Here is a 19,018-nt window from a genome sequence, read left to right as displayed (position 1 = left end):
CTCTCCTTACGAATAGCTTGAGAGAAAAATTCGTTCGGTGGGAGAGCGACATGCGTTTTTACGAGAATAAAACTTTGTACTTTTGTACGATGGCTTTTTTAAAAAAAAAAGAAAGAAAGAAAGAGAGAAAGAAAGAGAGAGAGAGAGAGAGAGAGAGAGAGAGAGAGAGAGAGTGAAAGAGGGAGGGAGGGAAGGACGGTCGAGATAATTTTGAAAGATCAGGTCGGGTCGTCGATAGTTGCGCACGAAGGAAGGTTTTATTCGACGAGACGAGAAACAACACTCATCAGAAGCATATAGCAGAAATAAGTAATATATTTTTTAATATTCTCATCCTATTCATAACGAATAAAGAAGCAGTGCAGGCGTATAATATTTAAGAAAGAACGATATACGAGCAGTATTCCGCACAAAAGATATAATAAAATAAAGGTAAAATAAAATGATGCAAAAGGGAAATAATAATAGTAATAATAATAATAATAAATAATAAATAATAATAATAAATAATAATAATACTAATAATAATAATACTAATAATAATAATAATAATAATAATAATAATAATAATATTCAAAGAAAGAAGCAAGAAACAAGAAGAAGAAGAACAAGAACAAGAAGAACAAGAAGAAATAAAGAAATATATATGTGTACCGTCGAATCTTTCTTACTTTACGTCTCGGAACTTTTAATACCGCGAATATTTCCTTCTTTGGTGCGCACTGAAATAGGCAGACGGTCGTCTACGTTTCCGTGTTCCTCTCGCGTAAACGAAGAACGAGATTGAAAGAAATAGAAAAAATAAGATCGAAGAAAAGAAAATGAAATGATATATATATATATATATATATATATATATATATGTATATGTATGTATGTATATATAGGAAGGAAACGCGGAACGTAGGAAATTTCAATGTTCGATCGTGATTCGAAGCAAGGCGAAAATTCGAAGATCGTCCAACGAATTTAATTCCACGTGATCGTCCATGATCGAGGCAGAGGACGATCGTGACAAAATATTTAAAAAAACAAAAAAACAAAAAAAAAAGAAAAAAAAACGGAAAAAAGTAAACGAAGCAAAGCACGAGTTGCTTGATAGAGAGAAAGTCGAGTCTGTTAAAAGTTTAAATAAAATCATAGATCGGGGATGTGTGCCCTCTCATTATAGATAAGAAAGAAAGGTTTGTAGAAGAGAGAGAGAGAAAGAGAGAGAGAGAGAGAGAGAGAGAAAGAGGGTTGCAGCTCAATAGAAAGAGAGAGAGAGAGAGAGAAACGAATTTCCTTGAAGACTAGAAAAAAAAAGAAAGAAAATAAATCTTACCTGAAGCAGAGTGGCCGAAGAGTATCGAGTCGAGAGGTGGCGAAATAAAACGAAGATAAACTAAATTTTAAATGTTCAGTGGCCAAATAAATTAATTGATACGCACGTAGAACGTAATACGATACCGTACCTATTAAGTAAGCCTGACTGACGTGTGCGTGTGCGTGTATGCGTGTTTCCTGTGTATGATCGACAGTACGAGTGTTTACAAAAAGTGAGACAGAATGTAAGTACGTAAGTATGTGGGTTTCGAAAAAAAAAAAAAGAAAAAAACACGCGAGTCTCGTGAGTATTTGTTTTAAAAAAAGTAATGAAGCAAAAAGAGAGGAGAGAAAGAGAGGGAAGAAGGGGGAGAGAGAGAGAGAGAAAGAAAGAGTGTGTGAGTGAGAGAGTGAAAGAGAAAGAGAAAAAGAGAGAGAGAAAGAGAGAAAGAGAGAGAGAGAGAGAACGAGAAATCGTCGGAAGAAAAACCAAGCAAAATACTAAGTTTGTATATCGTGCAATTTTTTCAGTGTTTCATTATTTGTTACCATGTTCACGATTAATTATAAATAAATAAATAAATAAATAAATAAATAAATAAATAAATAAATAAATATATATATATAAATATATATATATATGTAGCATTTACAAGTTTAAGATAAAAAAGGGATATACGAAGCCAGATGTCTTTTTGATAGCCATATTGAGATATCGTGGTTGTCGTCACGTCGCGACGCCCCCACCCCTCGTTTTTTCGGCAGACGAGACGAAAACGAAAGTACGAAGTGTATGCTCGTCATTCTGGAACTGAATGTATGTATGGAATAGTAGAAAATGTGTATGTATGAGAGATCAACTTAAAGAGAGAATAACAGATAAAATAAAAGAGTGTGTATGTATGTGAAAGAGAGAGAGAGAGAGAGAGAGAGAGAGAGAGAGAGAGAGAGAGAGAACGATTGAGAATATGAGAGAATGATAAAGAAAGAGAAAGAGAGAAAAGAAAGTGCCGTGAGGGACGGTGAAAAGACAAGCAACGACGTCTTTTTTAAAGTCGCACGGTCCTCGTTTAGCTTATTTACGCGCGCGCGCTAATTTTTATAAATACCGATCACTGACATCGAGAGAGTAAAGCGACGGACGATAATCGGCGCATACTATTTAAAAGTATCGAGAGTTAAGAGAATGTTAGAGCCGTTTCGAGGTTATCATCGAACCATCGCAACGACTCGATGGAGTCTCACTCCACCACCCTTCCCTTCCCTTCACCCACACCCTTCCACCTATTTCCACCCCTGCTGCTCCCACAACTCCATCAGCTCTTTCGGTCCTCTTCTCCCATCCCATTCTATTCTCCTGCGTCCCATCCCTTATTGTAGATATAGTATATTGTAATATAAAGCGAACTACGCGACGAGATCGGTTCGCTTTAACAAGGGAAATATAGGTGAAGATGACATACGTGTAATTACGTAGCTAACGAAAGAGCGCGGAAAGTTTGAATAATAAAAGTAGTTAGAGGTTTACATAGATAGATGGATAGCTACGACGTTAGATAGGCACTTAGATAGGCGGATAAATAGATCGGGATGGTGAGGATGTAAGAAGAAAAAAAAAAAGAAATAAGAAATAAAGAAAGAAAGAAGATAGAATGTTCGTGTGAATGCATGCGCGAGATAACGAGAGATAAGTTTGAATGTGGATAACGATGAATTTAGAACAAGAGAGAGCGCGAGAGAGAAAGAGAGGCAGAGTGAGCGTATGAGAGAAGAGAGAGAGAGAGAGAGAGAGAGAGAGAAAGATAAATAGATGGTTATAGATAGATAGAGATATAAGTACCTAAGGAGAATCTAAGGAAGCGTAGGAGAAGTCGTATCGTTGTACGAGGTATGAATAATCGAACATAAATGTTTTACGATACTCGCGTACAATAAGATCAAGAGAATTACAAAAACTCCAAAAATAACAAAAAAATAAACTCTTCAACAAGTAAAATGATTAAAATGATAAAAAAAAAAGCATAAACGTTATAAAAGTCTAGATGGTTAAAGGAGACGAGAGTAAAACTTTCACAAACACATAAACACATACACACACGCACACGTACGATCCTAATTGTATTATTATCGTGGTCTAAGGTATTTTCAGTCATGTTGCATAGTAACTGTAAATTACGAGCCGTGAATAGCGGAGTTGCGATAGATGGGTGAGAAGGGGAGGGAGAGAGAAAGAGAGAAAGAGAGAGTGAGAGAGAATCAAGCACAGTTATAGCGGTGCTCCGCTCGTGAGAAGGACAGTTTTACGTATGAAAGAGGAAGACAACAAATAAAAACAAGAAAGAAAAGAGATAAAAGAATTACATTTTTTTTTCTAAATCCAATCTCTTGACATCCGGCAAAACGAGAGATACTATTACCATTACCTCTTTGATACGAAAGCAAAAGTTGAGTTTAGAAAAAAAATTAAAAAAAAATAAAAAAATAAAAGGGAAAAAATAAAAGGAGAGAAAAAGAAACATTCGAAAATTCGAATAAAAATTCCTACACACGAGCGAAACGAATAGAGAAAAGGTGTATATATATATATATATATATATATATATATATATATATTGCTCTTAAAAATTATTACCAACAAAATAAAACAAACAAGTATTAATTAAATCGTCATTGGATATGTACAATACATGACGGCAATCGTCGATCGTTGCTTATTCTTCGACCAATTAATTTTTCTCGTGCGCGCTCGAGTGCGGGTTTTCGAAAAAGCATTTTGCCCCGTTCGATTTGCCGCCGTGTATTGTTCAAAATTCAAATACTACAACCGAACTGATAAAGGTAATGTTATTTTTAGGAATGCTCATCGTTAGAAAAGATTTAAATAAATTGAGAGGGCGAGAAATAGAGAGAGAGAGAGAGAGAGAGAATAAGAGAATATGGTATTACTAGAGATAGGATATGATTATTGCGAAGTGAGAGTCAATGAGATTAGAGTGAAAGAAAAAAAGAGACAGGTGTAGTCGAAAGATTGTGAGAATGAATGACAGAGAGAGAGAGAGAGAAAGAGAGAGAGAGAATGTGTGTGATATGAGAGAAAGAAAGTAAAGAAGAAAGAATGAAAGAAAGAAAGAAAGAAAGAATGAATGAAAGAATGAAACGAAAGATAAATGAAAAGGGGTGGAAGACAAAAATGAGATACCTATATTTTTAAAAAGTGACCTTTGGCATTTAAAGACTTGTAAAAAAAAAATTGTGCAACGAGTTAAATAAAGCAAAACAAAAAGATAAACAAAAGAAACAAAACGAAGAAAATAAAAACAATAATAAAAAAAAAAGGAAAAAAAACAGGAAAAAGAAAATAAAAAACAAAGATAGAAAGGAAAAAAAAGATGCAAATCGGGGCGCGTAAACGTAATCGAGAGAGGCGTCCGTCCTTTATCGTGTCTCGAGGAGGGTAAATAATCGTGTTATTTACGTGCGGTAGCGCAGCGTTATGGGGTGGGAGGAGGGGACAAGAGTGGTAAGATAAGATAAGAAAGAAGTGAGAAAAAGAGACGTACAGTGAAAACTGAGAATGAAAAAGAAAGAAAGAAAGAAAAAGAAAAGAAAGAAATAGACGTAGAACAAGCGGGTATGGTGTGGGTCGATGGTGAACGTAAGAAAAAAGAAAAAGAAAAAGAAAAACAGAAGAAAAAAGAGAGAAGGGAGAAAACAAAAAGTGCAGCAGACACTTTTCCATTAGGATTCGCGTTTTCGCGTGGCGTGTTTCACGATAGTCGATGGACGAAGCTAGAGTTTATATACGTCTAGACAGACTGACGTCGGATTTACTTACCTCTCGAGGCCTAAGCGAAAGGGAGAAACGATTTTGCACGTGATTCGATTTTTTCGACGGCACTATTCGCGCATATACTACCGCGGGAAGAAGAAGAGAAACGGGGGAATACGTATTTTCAAATTTTCACGTCCGACTTGCTCCTTCCGGTCCGATTCCGGGAAAAAGATAGGAAGTGGGTAGGTAAAAGGAAAAGGGAAGGAAAAAAAAATACAATAAAAGAAAAGAAAATGAGATAAAAAAAAAAGGATAAGAAAAGCTTGAGAAACATAAGGGATTTTCAATTGTTGCGATTGGACCCTACCAATTACTTCTTAGATGGGCATAAATTTTTCCCGTGGGGTGGCATCGGTTTTGTACACGTCGATGTAAACGGAACAAAAAAAAATAAGAAAAATAAGAAAAATAAAAGAAAAAAAGAAAAGAAAAGAAAAGGAAGAAAAAAAGAAAGAAAGAATACAGATACAACCAACGGTCAGTCTCACTAGCAGCACAGTCACTCATCCACAAAGATTCATTGTAGAATATAGTATTTTTAGGAATTTTATACAGGCATTAAGAACAACGCTCTATGTTTCTCAGTCACGATTTACTGTCGGGTCATTGTCATGTTTCTTCTTGTACGTAAAAATCGCGTACGTTTAACTTGTGTGTGTATAGGTATTCGTGTGTGTATCCGGAAATTGAACGAAAGAGAGAAAGAGAGAAAGAAATGAGAGGGACGATGAATGCGAGAAGAAAGAGAAAACGGATGGACGAGTGAGAGCGAGAAAGATAAAAAATGAGATATAATAAAAAGTGAGAGAGAAAAAGAGAGAGAGAGAGAGAGAGAGAGAGAGAGAGAGAGAGAGAGAGAGAGAGAGTGAATGAACGTGGAAAAAAAAGGGAAAGTGAGAGCAAGCGGTAAAGAGAATCATTTTTCCAGAATTCTGTACCTCCTTGCGTATACACACATCTCTCTATTTGTATAATTGTGAATATTAACATACGATAATATGTGATTTATTACGTGTGATCTTGCGCGCGAAAAGACGTAGAGTAAAGCTTTGCGCCGCGGGTATTTTGTACTAATACGAAATAATATGACGAGATATAGGTGTGTACGAATACTTATGAGCGGGTGTATGCGCGTGTATATGTGTGTGTATGTGTAAGAGAGAGAAAGAGAGAAAGAGAGAAAAAGAGAGAGAGAGAGAGAGAGATAAAAGAAAGAGAAAGAAAGACATTAGATAGCCGGGACAAGCAGGGAGAGCTTTGTAATCGTTGTTTCATTAACGCTGAGAAATAATTATTATAATAAGGAGAGAGGATAAAACGCTTACGCATCCGTCGCTCCTTTCTCTCGCCATTATTTCGTCTACTTATTCGTCGTCGTCATCATTATCATCATCATTATCATCGTCATTATCATTATCATTATCATTATTGTTATCATCGTCGTTCCTTCGTCTTCTTCTTCTTCTAATTCTAATTCTAATTCTTTTTCCCTTTCCTCTAAATTTTCTCAATCGCTATCGCCATGACCGTCATTTCTTTCTCCTCTCGTTTGATAACCGAGCGAGATAAGCGCAATTTCTCTCGTTTTATCGTCTTTCAAAGTCTATACGCGCGTTTATCGATCACTCTGGTAGAAAAGCGCGGCGTAGAAAAACACATCGTTGGTGGTGCTCTCTTCTTCTCGCTCGGCAGGGTCGAAAGCTCTCGTCGCCACCCTCCAACCCTCCATCCCTCGCGATCGCTACGAGAAAACGTCCGCCTTTATTATTCTATATCTCCTTTCGCGCTCTATAAACACGCTTCGCGTCACTCACGAGTCGTTCGTACGATTATTATTATTGGTTTACTGTGTGGAAAAAGAATGAATCTGAGGTGGATGAAAAAGAAAAGGAAAAAGAAAGAGAGAGAGGGAGAGGGAGAGAGAGAGAGAGAGAGAGAAAGAGCATCGACATCGTTTTTACAAGAATGTGTACTCTCCTCTGACCGCTTCTGGTACTTTTCCTCCATCCCTCTTTCTTCTTCTTCTTCTTCTTTTTCTTTTTCTTCTTCTCCTTCTTTTTCTTCCTCTCCTCCATAATTGAAAAATAATTAGTAAATTCGACGGTAACGTCATTAAAAAGCACGAGTGAGCGGATGATAATATAATTGGTCTACGCGTTATTCACAAAACTTAACGATATATGTATATTGTATACGATTTCTATATATATATATATATATATATATATATATATATATATATATATACATACATATATATATATTCTATATACATATATATATATATATATATATATATATATACATATATATATATATAGGAAATGAAATAAATCTTACTCGCACGTACGATCCTACTTAAAGGAAATAAGAAACGAGCGTAGAGAAACCAGAAAAAGAAAAAGAGAAAGAGAGAGAGAGAGAGAGAGAGAGAGAGAGAGAGAGATATGAGAAAAGTGTATCCTTCCAAGCTGGGACTAAATCGATTTTATTCGTGACTTTATAAAGTCACGTACGTTGCTGATTTAATTTAAAAATAAAAAGAAAAAAAAGAGAAAAACGAAAAGGAACAAAAAAAAAGAAAGGAAAAAGAAATAGACGAAATAGAAGAAAAGGATAAGAAAGAGAAATATTGGGAAAGCTTTGACAAAAAAAAAAGAAATAAAAAAAAAAGAATCTTAACTTTCGACGTTTTGTACAAGGCGTAGTAGAAAAAGCTCGTATAACGAGCTAAGTAGGTGATCACATGTGATATTTGTATCGGCTATCGTAATATATATGTATAAATATTATATATGTAAATGTATAGTAGAGAGTAATTCCGTTTAGGATTTACGATAACGTTAGTTAGGCGACGAAATGGATGGAGATTAGAATCGAGCACGTGAACTCGGTAAAATCCGTAAGAAGATAGAAGAGGGGGTTGAAAAAAGAGAGAAAAACAAAGGGGAATGTGGAAGCATGTGAAAAAGATAGATAAATAGATAGATAGAGATAGATAGAGAGAGAGAGAGAGAGAGAGAGAGAGAGAGAGAGAGAGAGAGAGAAAATGAACGAAAGAGAAAAAACGTACGAACGTCTCGTGGATTTTATTACGAGGGAACTTACCTTTAATGCGATATCTTCCTTCTAATCGCCTAATCGCGCTGACTACGCAGGCCTATAAAAGCCGGTTCTAATGAACGAACGCACATGATTGTCGTAAGAACGATATAAAGATTGATGAAAGTTTTTTGAATGGGAATGAATGATAAAGAACGAAAGGGTATATTATTATAGCGAATGAATGATGAAACACGCGAGGGACATCGTTTCGAAGGACATGGAAGGCCTCGAACATTCGTATAGGAAAAAAAGGAAAAAAAAAGAAGAAAAAAGAAAAAGAAAGAAAGAAAGAAAGAAGATAGAAAAAGAGAAAAAAAGAAACTTTTTCCCCCCTTTACCCCCTATTTGATCATTGCTGAAACGACACCCCTTAGTTACGATCGCTTTCTTTCTTGTTCACTGTCTTTTCACCCTCGATCTTTTTTTTTTCTGAACTTGCAAACCCTCTCATCAGCCATCGTAACTTTCGATGAACCGATATAAGTTTGTTGTGTCGAGTTCGTGGATCGAATAGATGTTACGTCAAATAGATGCGTATATAAAATGTATATATACATATGTATGCGTTATTTATATATGACGTTTATCGGCTTAAACTAAAGCTGCATATCGAAAATAAATCTAAAGGACGGATATAATATGGTATTAGAAGATAACGTGGCAATAACAAAATTGAATTTTGATTTATCGGAAATGAAATTTTATTTTTCGTCATCGGTCTTCTTCATACTTCTCTTTCCTTAACACATTTTCATTGAAAATGAAGGATTATCCTCGTCGTGGTCTTCTGATTGCTTGCTAAAAAATAAAATAGTATGGATAAGGATTGTATGTTAGAAAGAAAGAAAGAAAGAGAGAGGGAGAGAGAGAAAGAAAGAGAGAGCTACATGTGTAAACGATAAAGATGTACAAACAGTGGGAATGAGATGAAAGGAATAAGTGCGACTGAAATTAAGAGAGAGAAAGAGAGAGAGAGAGAGAGAGAGAGAGAGAGGGAGGGAGAGAGAGAGAGAAAGAGAGAGATGACTTCGCAAGTAGTAAAAAAGCGTACCTTGTGTGAATTCGTCTTGATGCGCGAATGTGTTTCGTGAAATATGTTTGTCGAGAATCAAACTTGTATCGTTTAAAGACAAAGCGAAGAAGAGAGAAAGAAAATATTTCGAATGCTCTGTGCGTGTGTGTATGCATATGTGTACGTATGTATGTGTGCGTGTGCGTGTGTGAAAGAGAGCGAGAGAGCGAGAGCCAGCGCGAATGGATAATTTTTTTAGCGTTAACTCCCAAATTTTTACATAAATTATTTACTATAAAGAGTCTTAATTATTATCTTTATATTATTATCGCTAATATTAATATAATTACAAAACAAAACAAAACGAAAAAAAAAACTATCACTCTTCATTGTTCTCTTTTTTTAATTGTACAAATCGCGAGAGGATGCCGAGTAAGCTTAAGTGTTTAGCTCGTATAAGTATAAGTTTTAATGTTATGAATTACTATTAATTGTTCGATTAATTATCGATTAAGCGTAGCACGAAGAAGAATTATTCGACGAATAACGAACGTTCTTCCGCGTACCTTGCGATTATTGAATCTTTAATTCGATGTGTGCACGAATCGCTGACGATCGACGAAAGGTACGACGAAAGACCGAGGGACACCCGATCGATATCGATCGCGAAGAAAGAGAAGAAGAAATAGGGAAATGCAAAATTGTTATTTTCTTTTTTCTCTCTCGGCTATTTATCATCCGATCATTTTCTGACAAAATTTCATCTAAAAAGCCGTTCGTGGAAATAATAAAGAAAATATTTAAGAAAGAGAAAAAATCAAAATTAATTTTAAAGGAAATAATAATGGTAATGATAATGATAATGATAATAATAATAATAATAATAATAATAATAATAATAATATATTAATAATAATAACGATAACGATAATGGTAATAATAAAGAAAGAAGCAAATAAATAAATGAATACATGATTAAAAACAATACAAGAATATAGAAGGAAAAAAGAAAGAAAATGGAGGACTAAGTGTTGGAGCGTCCCTTCCTCTTTCGTCCGCATCGTTTCGTCGACTTAATTGTTGTCTGCCTAGAGTTTTTGCGTTATCGAAAAAGGCGCACGCTTCTTATTCGGCTTACGGAGTGACCGGGCCGGCCGCGCTTTGTAAATAATTCACTAATAAAAAAATTTCTCATCGTGCTTGAGTGAGCTTTGCTTTCAACTTGAGTCCTCCTTGAACTATATCGCTTCCGTCTCATTGCCAGTATCGTCGAACGAGTATACCGTACCGAAGTTACGGCGAACTTCGAAAGCTTCCGATGATCGATTAACGTTAAGATCGCTTGAGAGGAAATATAAAAAGAAAAGGAAAGATTGAGAGAGAAAGAGGGAGAGAGAGGTAGATTATTAAAAAAATAAAACGAAAGAAAATGAACCGAGTAAAAAAAACAGTAGAACGCGAAATAGATTTTCTTCTCGCGTATCTTTAAATAGACTTTTCCGATTTTTATAAAAAAAAAAGAAAGAAAAGAAAAGAAAAAAAAAGAGAAAAAGCTTTCATAAACATTACGAAGAATTCGCAAAGAAGATCCTTTCGATAAATATTACATACTTTTGTGTGATCGTATAAAATAAATTGAAATCGTTAAGAAAAATTATAAATCGGTAATATATATATATTGCAACACAAAAATATGAACGTGTCAAAGAGATGAATTTATATTCGAGATGAAAGTTTAATAACTATTCGCGATTACGTTGAAGTAAATTCCTCGAAGCTGATGAAAACAAGAAAAAAAAAAGAAAAAGAAACAAGGAAAACTTATCGATACAATTTTCGTTTTTCAAAACGTATTATTCAACTTTGTTCTTCCTACATTTTCTTTTTCTTTTCTTTTTAAAAAGATTTCACGAATATGGGGAAAAAAATTCGGGAGATAAGAAATGACGAAAGACTAAGTAAAAGAAAAGAGAAAAAAGGAATAAAAAGACGAAAAAGAATCCTTTGCGTTAATCCATAATGACGATCAAAGTAATTCGAAAATGTCGCTACAAATTTCGATTCTCTATTTCACCTCTATTGACACGAAGTTGAAATAATTATCATTCTCTTTCCATGCATCCTCATCCTTACTTTCACCCGATCCTCTCGTTACAAATTCAGGCCGTCCATTTCGAATTTCGGATTGTGGAGTACGGCTGTGTGCAAATTTTGCGAATGACATGGAGAAACTAGGAGAGCAAAATGTGCGCATAGGAAAATCAGAGAAAAAACGGAAAGAAACGGAAGAGAACGAAACGGAAGTACGAAGTGAGCGTGGATTGAAGCGAATGAGACGAATAAAAGGAAGGAAGTTTAAGAAAGAAGTTGAGAAAACTCTTGGTCGAATATATATGCTCGAATATATCTGTGTGTATGGGTATGTGTGTGAGAGAGAGAGAGAGAGAGAGAGAGAGAGAGAGAGAGAGAGAGAGAGCAAGGTAGAATGAAAGGAGAAGAGAGAGAGAGAGATAGAGAAAAAGCCAAAAGGCTCACAAACCCACCTCGCAGCACTTTTAATTCCTCTTTATTCTTTTCTTTCCTCTCTTGATGGCTCTTATTATATCGCGCGTAGCGTATTTTAAATATCGTTATTTTTTAAGAATAATTACGGAAAAAGGGATAAAGCTAGTTACATTGAAAAAAAAATATAATAAAAAAAGAAAAAAAAAGAAAAAAGAAAGAAAGAAAGAAAACAAAGAATATGTGTATAATATAAATATACATACATACATAAATACATTAATACGTACATACATACATACATAAATACATACATACATATATTACATACATATAAATATTTCTTTTATAAGATATAAGATACATACATTTATATATATATATATATATATATATATATATCATCTGTATAAATTAAATTATAATAATGCACAAATGTATTATAATATATGCATATGTATAATTATTACCTTGTTCTAATATTCAGTAAGCGGTGCTGAAGAAAGAAGAACGAGCATGAGCCGAATTAGATAGGAAGAAAGAAACAGAGAGATTGAGAGAGAGAGAGAGAGAGAGAGAGAGAGAGAGAGAGAGAGAGAGAGAACAAAAGAGAGAGAAAGTTAGAGTGAAAGAATTAGCACACGTTTTAAAAATGAGAGAGATAGACAGAATTAGAAAAGTTGCTTGCACGTGTAAAATGAGTGAAAGAGAGTGAACAAGAAAAAGAATGAGAGTGAGAGTGAAAGAGAGAGAGAGAGAGATAGGGATAGAGTGATAGAGCGAGCGAAATAGAATGATAGAGAAGGAAAAAAGGATCTCTTCGAAAGCACGAAAGGAATGGAAAAAAAGGGTTGGGGCGTAGTGAAAAGGGTGGGGGCTTGCGGCCGCTGTAACCTCATCTTTCATGAATAGCTTGTATTTCTGCTCAGTGCAAAATAAACGTACGTTCCTGTTGAAAAAAAAGAAAGAAAAAAAAAGGAAAAAAAAAAACGGAAAGAAAGAAGAATGATCATTCGGTTCGCCTTCCTACCTTTCGTCCTTTTTAACCTTTTGCAGTAACCTTTCGGGAGTTGGCGTGTGCGTGAGCGTCCGCGCCATTATCGTCTCGAAGCAAATTGGATCCTTCAAGGTTCTTGTGCGAAGGGAAACAATAATAATAACAATAATAATAACATCAATAACAACGATAACAAAAGAAAAAAGAAAACAATGGCCAGAAAAGTTAGAATTTTTCTTGAATAATATGAAAGAAAGACGACTTAAAAAGCATCTTTTCCATTGAATCGAGCCGATGTCGTGCGTAAAGAGAGATAGTGGTTATAGGTGGGACTACAAAGAAGGATAAGAAAGAAAGAGAGAGAGAGAGAGAAGAAGAAAAAGAGATAGACAGACAGACAGACAGACAGACAGACAGACAGACAGACAGACATTTATCTTTACACATTTAAAACGTGCGTCGTTCGATTTTACAACAGCCGATGGGGGCCGGCCTCCCACAGGGAAACACGTTCACGGCGTGTTTTGTCATCGTAAAACGTTTTACGAGAAATTATAATGCGTCCTTTTCATCCTAGCAAGCATCCCTCTTCCTTCTCTTCTCTCTTCACCCTTTCACCATCCCACCGTGCGAGCAGATATGGAGCTATTCCTTGCGAAATATAAAGAAAGAGACGTATTCGTTGGCGCTTTTCATTCGATCGGATCATAAACGACGTGTTTTACTGTCCCTTCTTTCTTTCTTTCGTTATTTCTTTCTTTATTTCTTTATTCATTTCTTTTTACTTCTACCTTCTTCTTCTTTTCCTTTTTTTTCTTCTTTTCCTTTTTCATCCTATTTTTTTTCTTTTCGCTTTCGATTTCTTTCTCATATCTTGTTCTTATGTAATACTACGCTGACGACGATGTTACTTTCAATAAATCATAAGGATTTTTTTTCTTTTCTCCTTTTAGGTAAGTATATCTTATCGATCGAATGCATAAATCTTGCCGAGTTCAAAAATCTAGCGATCGTTGAACTCGTTTCTTCGTTTTTTTTCTTTTCTTTTCATTCATTTTTATTTATTTATTTATTTATTTATTTATTTATATATTTATTTATTTATTCATTCATTTCTTTTTTAATAATTTTTTCTTTCTTTCTGTTTGTTTTACTGACTTTTTTAATTTATTTTTATTTCATTCTGAATGAATTAATACGATCGCGTTTATTGTATATTATCATTTCAGAGAGGAAATTTGCGAACGTGGATTCGAACGACGCCCGAATGAAAATCAGTTTTTTTCAAATAAAATCGGATAATATCATTTTTCCAATGGATATTAATAAAAACTGTTCGAAGAACGACGAAGGATATTTTATATTTTTATTTTATTACTTCATGTATTATATTTTATTTCTTATATTTTATATTTTATTTTATCTCTTTATATATTAAATGCTTTTAAGTTTCTCTCCTCAAGTCACTTGACGATTTCTCAGGCATTTTGTTCTGTAAGAAAAAGAAAAAGAAATCATTTTCAACAAGAGACTGCTAGCCAACCACGAAAATGGGTTCTTCGAATTAAAATATTCTATTGTATTTTGGTCGATCGAAAGAATCGTAGAAATGGTACTAAACGGTTCTTTCGAATGGATATCTCTTAAATTATTAATTCCCTCAATATTTCTTTTAAATGTTTTACACAGAGAAATATTTAAAAAAATCTTATTTTTAAAAATATTAAAAAATAATATTTTTTTTCGAATTATTTTCAAATACGAATGTTCTTCAAATCCGTTTGCGTTACATTATAAAGCATAAGTGTATTTGAGAATACCGTTTCTCTCTATGTTTAATATTTTTAAAAGTACGATATTTTCAAAGATCACTTTATTTTTCGAAAATTGTTTTTCCAAGAGTAAAAAGAAAGAAAGAGAAACAGAAAGAGGAAAGAAGAAGAAGGAAAATCCGATCAAGAAATAGGGAAGTGCTACGACGAAACATTGTTATATTCATTGACGTAATAAAAACAAATAGAAAAAGCATTTTCTGGTATTGATTAAATTTCTTATTGCAAAGTAAACTGAAAAAATGATTTTCTCATCGATATTTCATATTAAAAAATTCATTGATCCAACTAACTATAACATATAATAATCGATCGACGAAAAATGTAAGGGGAGGGATAAAGAACGAGCGAAAGAGATTGTCTTTAACATTTTTAAAGGAAAAAGAAGGATACGATAAGGAATCGTATAAATCAGTAGGATCGTTAGAAAATTTTCGGTAAGTATCATCCACTTCTAAAATCTTTATACGTCACTTGACGCATCGAACTGTAAGAAAAATATATCTTGGGCTTGGCAAAGAAGTAAAACCTTTAAACGTCTTCTTTTCTTCTTTCCTTCCTTCTTTCGCAGAAAGAGAAAGAGAAAGAGAAAGAGAAAGAGAAAGAGAAAGAAAGAGAGATAAATAGAATGAATAAGAGAGAGAAAGATAGAGAGAATATCCTTTGGTTAGACGAGTTGGATCGGTTTAATCCAAGGCACTCGGACCAATCCGGATGCTCCCTGAAACTAAAGAACTGCGGTTCATGTAAGATAGTAGCCGGAAAACGAGGTAAAAGGATAAAGGACCACGTTTACCAACTTTGTCTTGGTAGAAACCGTAAATTAAACTGGCTCGAACTAGAGCCAGCTACCGATACCACTATTTCTAAATAACCTTTTGATATCGGTTACCGATTATAGATATTTATTGCCGGTAAAACCTCATTTCTACTTTTAAAGATTAAATCTAATTCCATGTGATTTCGAGCGAACGATAACTCTCCTTTTGGCTCGATTAAGGAGCAATGAAACATTATATATATATATATATATATATATATATATATATATATTTCTTTTTTATCTCTTATCGATTATCTCTTATTTTTATTCTTTTTCTTTTTCTTTTTTTTTTTTAATGTTGAGAAATTCGATCCGACAAAAGTAAGATCTGATATTTAGATCATTGCGAATGTCGAATATTGCAAAACTCGTAAGAATCTGTTTTTTTTTTTCACGGATCATCAAAGACTCAAATAGCAGATTTATTCTCGTAAATTGCGCGTTTCTTCTTCGATAAGTCGGAGAAGAGTCCTTCGAAAGAATAAAAGAGTGTTCCTTCAGGAATTTAATTTCATTCGATAAACTATGCGTTTGATGTACGATTATTTGATACCGGATATTTTCTTCTTTTTCCTTTTTTTTTTTTTTTGTTCTTGCTGTTACACCTACTATAAGGGCATGCGATCTTGACGTATTGAAATAATATTGAGAAAATAATCGTAAATTTAGTTAAGTATAGTTTAAAGTTTAAAGAGTTTGTATTAGATTCATTCAATGTTATATAACTGTGTGTTAACACACACACATGTGTATATATATATACACATACATATGTAAACTTATTAATATATTATAGTGCAAAAGTTCAGATTTCTGGCCATTTTTTAAAATTTTCAACTCAAACATACACATCTTTATATAGAATATTAAAAAAAAAAAATGCACTTTCAATATAACTAATCTATATATGCATTCCATTGATCATCTCATAGATGATTTTTACAATAATATCTAAAGATTGTTAACTTTTCAAAATCTAACAATAAATATATATTATCTTTATTTTCCTTATTCCAAATTATCGTTAAATAAATAACTACGAAATAATTTCATTTGATATAATCTTATAATACAATCTCTTGTATTTTTAATAACGTACAGAAAAAAGAGAAGAAGGAAAAAAGAAGAAAAAGAAAAAAATAGAAAGAAAAATTACCGAGATAATCGCGAATAAATTTTTACTTTATATATCGATATAATCCCATGAAGTCGCAGAACAGTTGACATCGAACGTACGCTATGATAAAAATTTCTATTAAAGTATTATCGGCTAACATCAAGCAAAGCCAATTTCATATTGGCCGATAGCGAATGGATGGTTAATGGCGTTGCATAATATTGCTTGCGTTTAAAACGTTAAATTATATTTCATTGAAATTCATAAAGCATAAAAGTAAAGAGAGAACAATTCACCGATAATATAAATCTTTTCTCAGTTAATATCTCGTGGGTAAAGTTCACTCTAACAGACTAACTATTATAGGAAAAAGTTAAAAAGGGAGAGTAGGAAAGAGAAGGAGAGAGAAAGAGAAAAGAGAAAGAAAGAAAAAGGTAGAGAGAGAAAGAGAGAGAGAGAGATAGGATGAAAGAAAAAAAGAAAAAGAGAGAGAAAGAGAGAGAGAGAGAGATAGGATGAAAGAAAAAAAGAAAAAGAGAGAGAAAGAGAGAGAGAGAGAGAGAGAGAGAGACAGTGAGAGAGAAAGAAAAGAAGGCACCAAATTGTTAACCCAGTTATACGACGTAAGATACGACTGGCGAAACTAATGGACCTCTTCCCCGTCGTCCACAATCTTGTTGTTCGACCACCCATAATCTAATAGCGCACCCTCACATTTCTACCCCCTTGTTCCTGACTCGGAAGCTCGTATTTTATCACGAATGCCGTGTCCACTTATTTCTAACAACCGGCCATGCCAAAGCTCGTTCCATCCTGCGTTGTGGTTTCTTTGGATGAAACACGTACATATGTTTTCTCTTTCGTTACAACGTATACGTTAAAAAGAGAAGGAAATTGTACTCCCGTTTGTCCTTGTCTCTCGTGATTAATGTTACCATCGCCTAGCACCCAATATCGAACTAAACGATTCACGCGAGTCTGCCTTTAGACAAATAAAAAGATTATATATTACTCTACGATAAATCAAGCAATCGTATTTTTTAGTAAAATCAATTTTCACCGTCCACGTATGGTCACTGTACAAAGGTAGAGTTAGTAGAAACGATTGATTATAGTCGGACAGAAGTAGCACCTGCGTGTTATCTACCTGTCAACCAAGAATGTACACCAGGTTGCCTATCTCAGGCGTATCTCATTTCTTGCGCTACGTTCAAATAATATTAGTAGATTGCGAGTAATGGTTAACACGTTGGATATTGGCCACTATTTTCATATGACATTTCAACCTGGCCAAAATGAGCCATGTTTATAGCGTGTATCCATTTTATTGCAATTTATTGTAAATGTTTATAATAGATGAGTTGGGATATTTATAAAACTAAAAATATAATTAATGGGTAGAGAATAGTATGATGTAATACAATGTGTATCATAAACACAAAAATAACAAAATAATAATTATTATTGTTAACGAAACAAATATTTTTTTCTTCTTTAACAAACATGAATAAATATTTCATATCGATAATAAATGATCCTTGAAACAAAGTAGTAACACGAAGGGTGTGCATGACAATTACTTTTATTCTATATTTTAAAATGAGATGATTGATTCGATATAACTTTTAATTTGCTTTATTTATTATTTATATTCTGTGACAATAAGAAATGGCAAATGGAAGGAAAAAAAAGATAACATTTTGATAATTCGATAATAGCAATAGGATCTCGTTTGAGTTGAAAACGATCGAATACGTCGCGTGACCCATCGATAGTCCACTTTATGAAAATTGCATTATACATGATAATTATGCATCAGCTGATGATATTATGATGCGTTACACGATCATGTTTCATTTGACATAAAATAACTAGAACGGCCTGAATGGAAACTCCGACGTGGGCAACCGATGGCCCACGCGGCATTCAATCTGTTAATAAATGAACTGGTATAAGCGAATTTGACATAAATCAATAAATCCAATTAACCCAATTCGTACAATAAAATTATCCCTTATTATATTTTTTATATCGGACTTTACTCCAATTATTATTATATTATGAAATGTATAAAATGTAAAGCTGATAATATGAAGCGTCAATTATCAGTGATCAACATAGTAATCGGAGTATTAACTCCGGTTGGACATTTATATTCGATGTATTTTAGGTAAAAAAGAAAAAAAAGTAGAAGAATATTTTAACATGAACGTGATAGAATCAGATATCATAAAACCGAGTCATCGTAACGTTCAGTCCAGTTGGATCCAGTCACGTTTTCTTCGAGGCTTGATAAAAGGCACGCTAAGCTTTTAGTTCGTATAGCTCGCGGTATTTTCCGTAGGAACCGAAGGGAGAAGGACTTCGAAGTGTCGAATAGTCTCGCACTTGGACGTATTAACACTCGCTACAAACAGAGAAAGAAAAAGAAAGAAAGAGAGAGAGAGAGAGAGAGAAAAGGAAAAGAAAAAGAAAAACGGAAAAAGGAAGAGA

At 33.8% G+C, this 19,018-nt stretch overlaps 1 protein-coding gene across 1 annotated transcript in view; it reads left to right on the top strand.

Moving 5' to 3' along the window:
• Positions 1–10,831, top strand: part of LOC127071833 (Krueppel-like factor 6) — a 342,252-nt gene extending 331,421 nt beyond the window's left edge. Inside the window, exon 6 of the mRNA XM_051011572.1 lies at positions 1–10,831. This exon is cut by the window's left edge and continues 2,958 nt beyond it. The gene's annotated coding sequence lies outside the window, so the exon portion shown is untranslated.
• The last annotated feature ends 8,187 nt before the right edge of the window (positions 10,832–19,018 follow it).

Source organism: Vespula vulgaris, chromosome 23 (genome assembly GCF_905475345.1).
Source record: "Vespula vulgaris chromosome 23, iyVesVulg1.1, whole genome shotgun sequence".
NCBI classification, from domain to species: Eukaryota; Metazoa; Arthropoda; class Insecta; order Hymenoptera; family Vespidae; genus Vespula; species Vespula vulgaris.
This window is presented reverse-complemented; position numbering and strand designations above follow the sequence as displayed.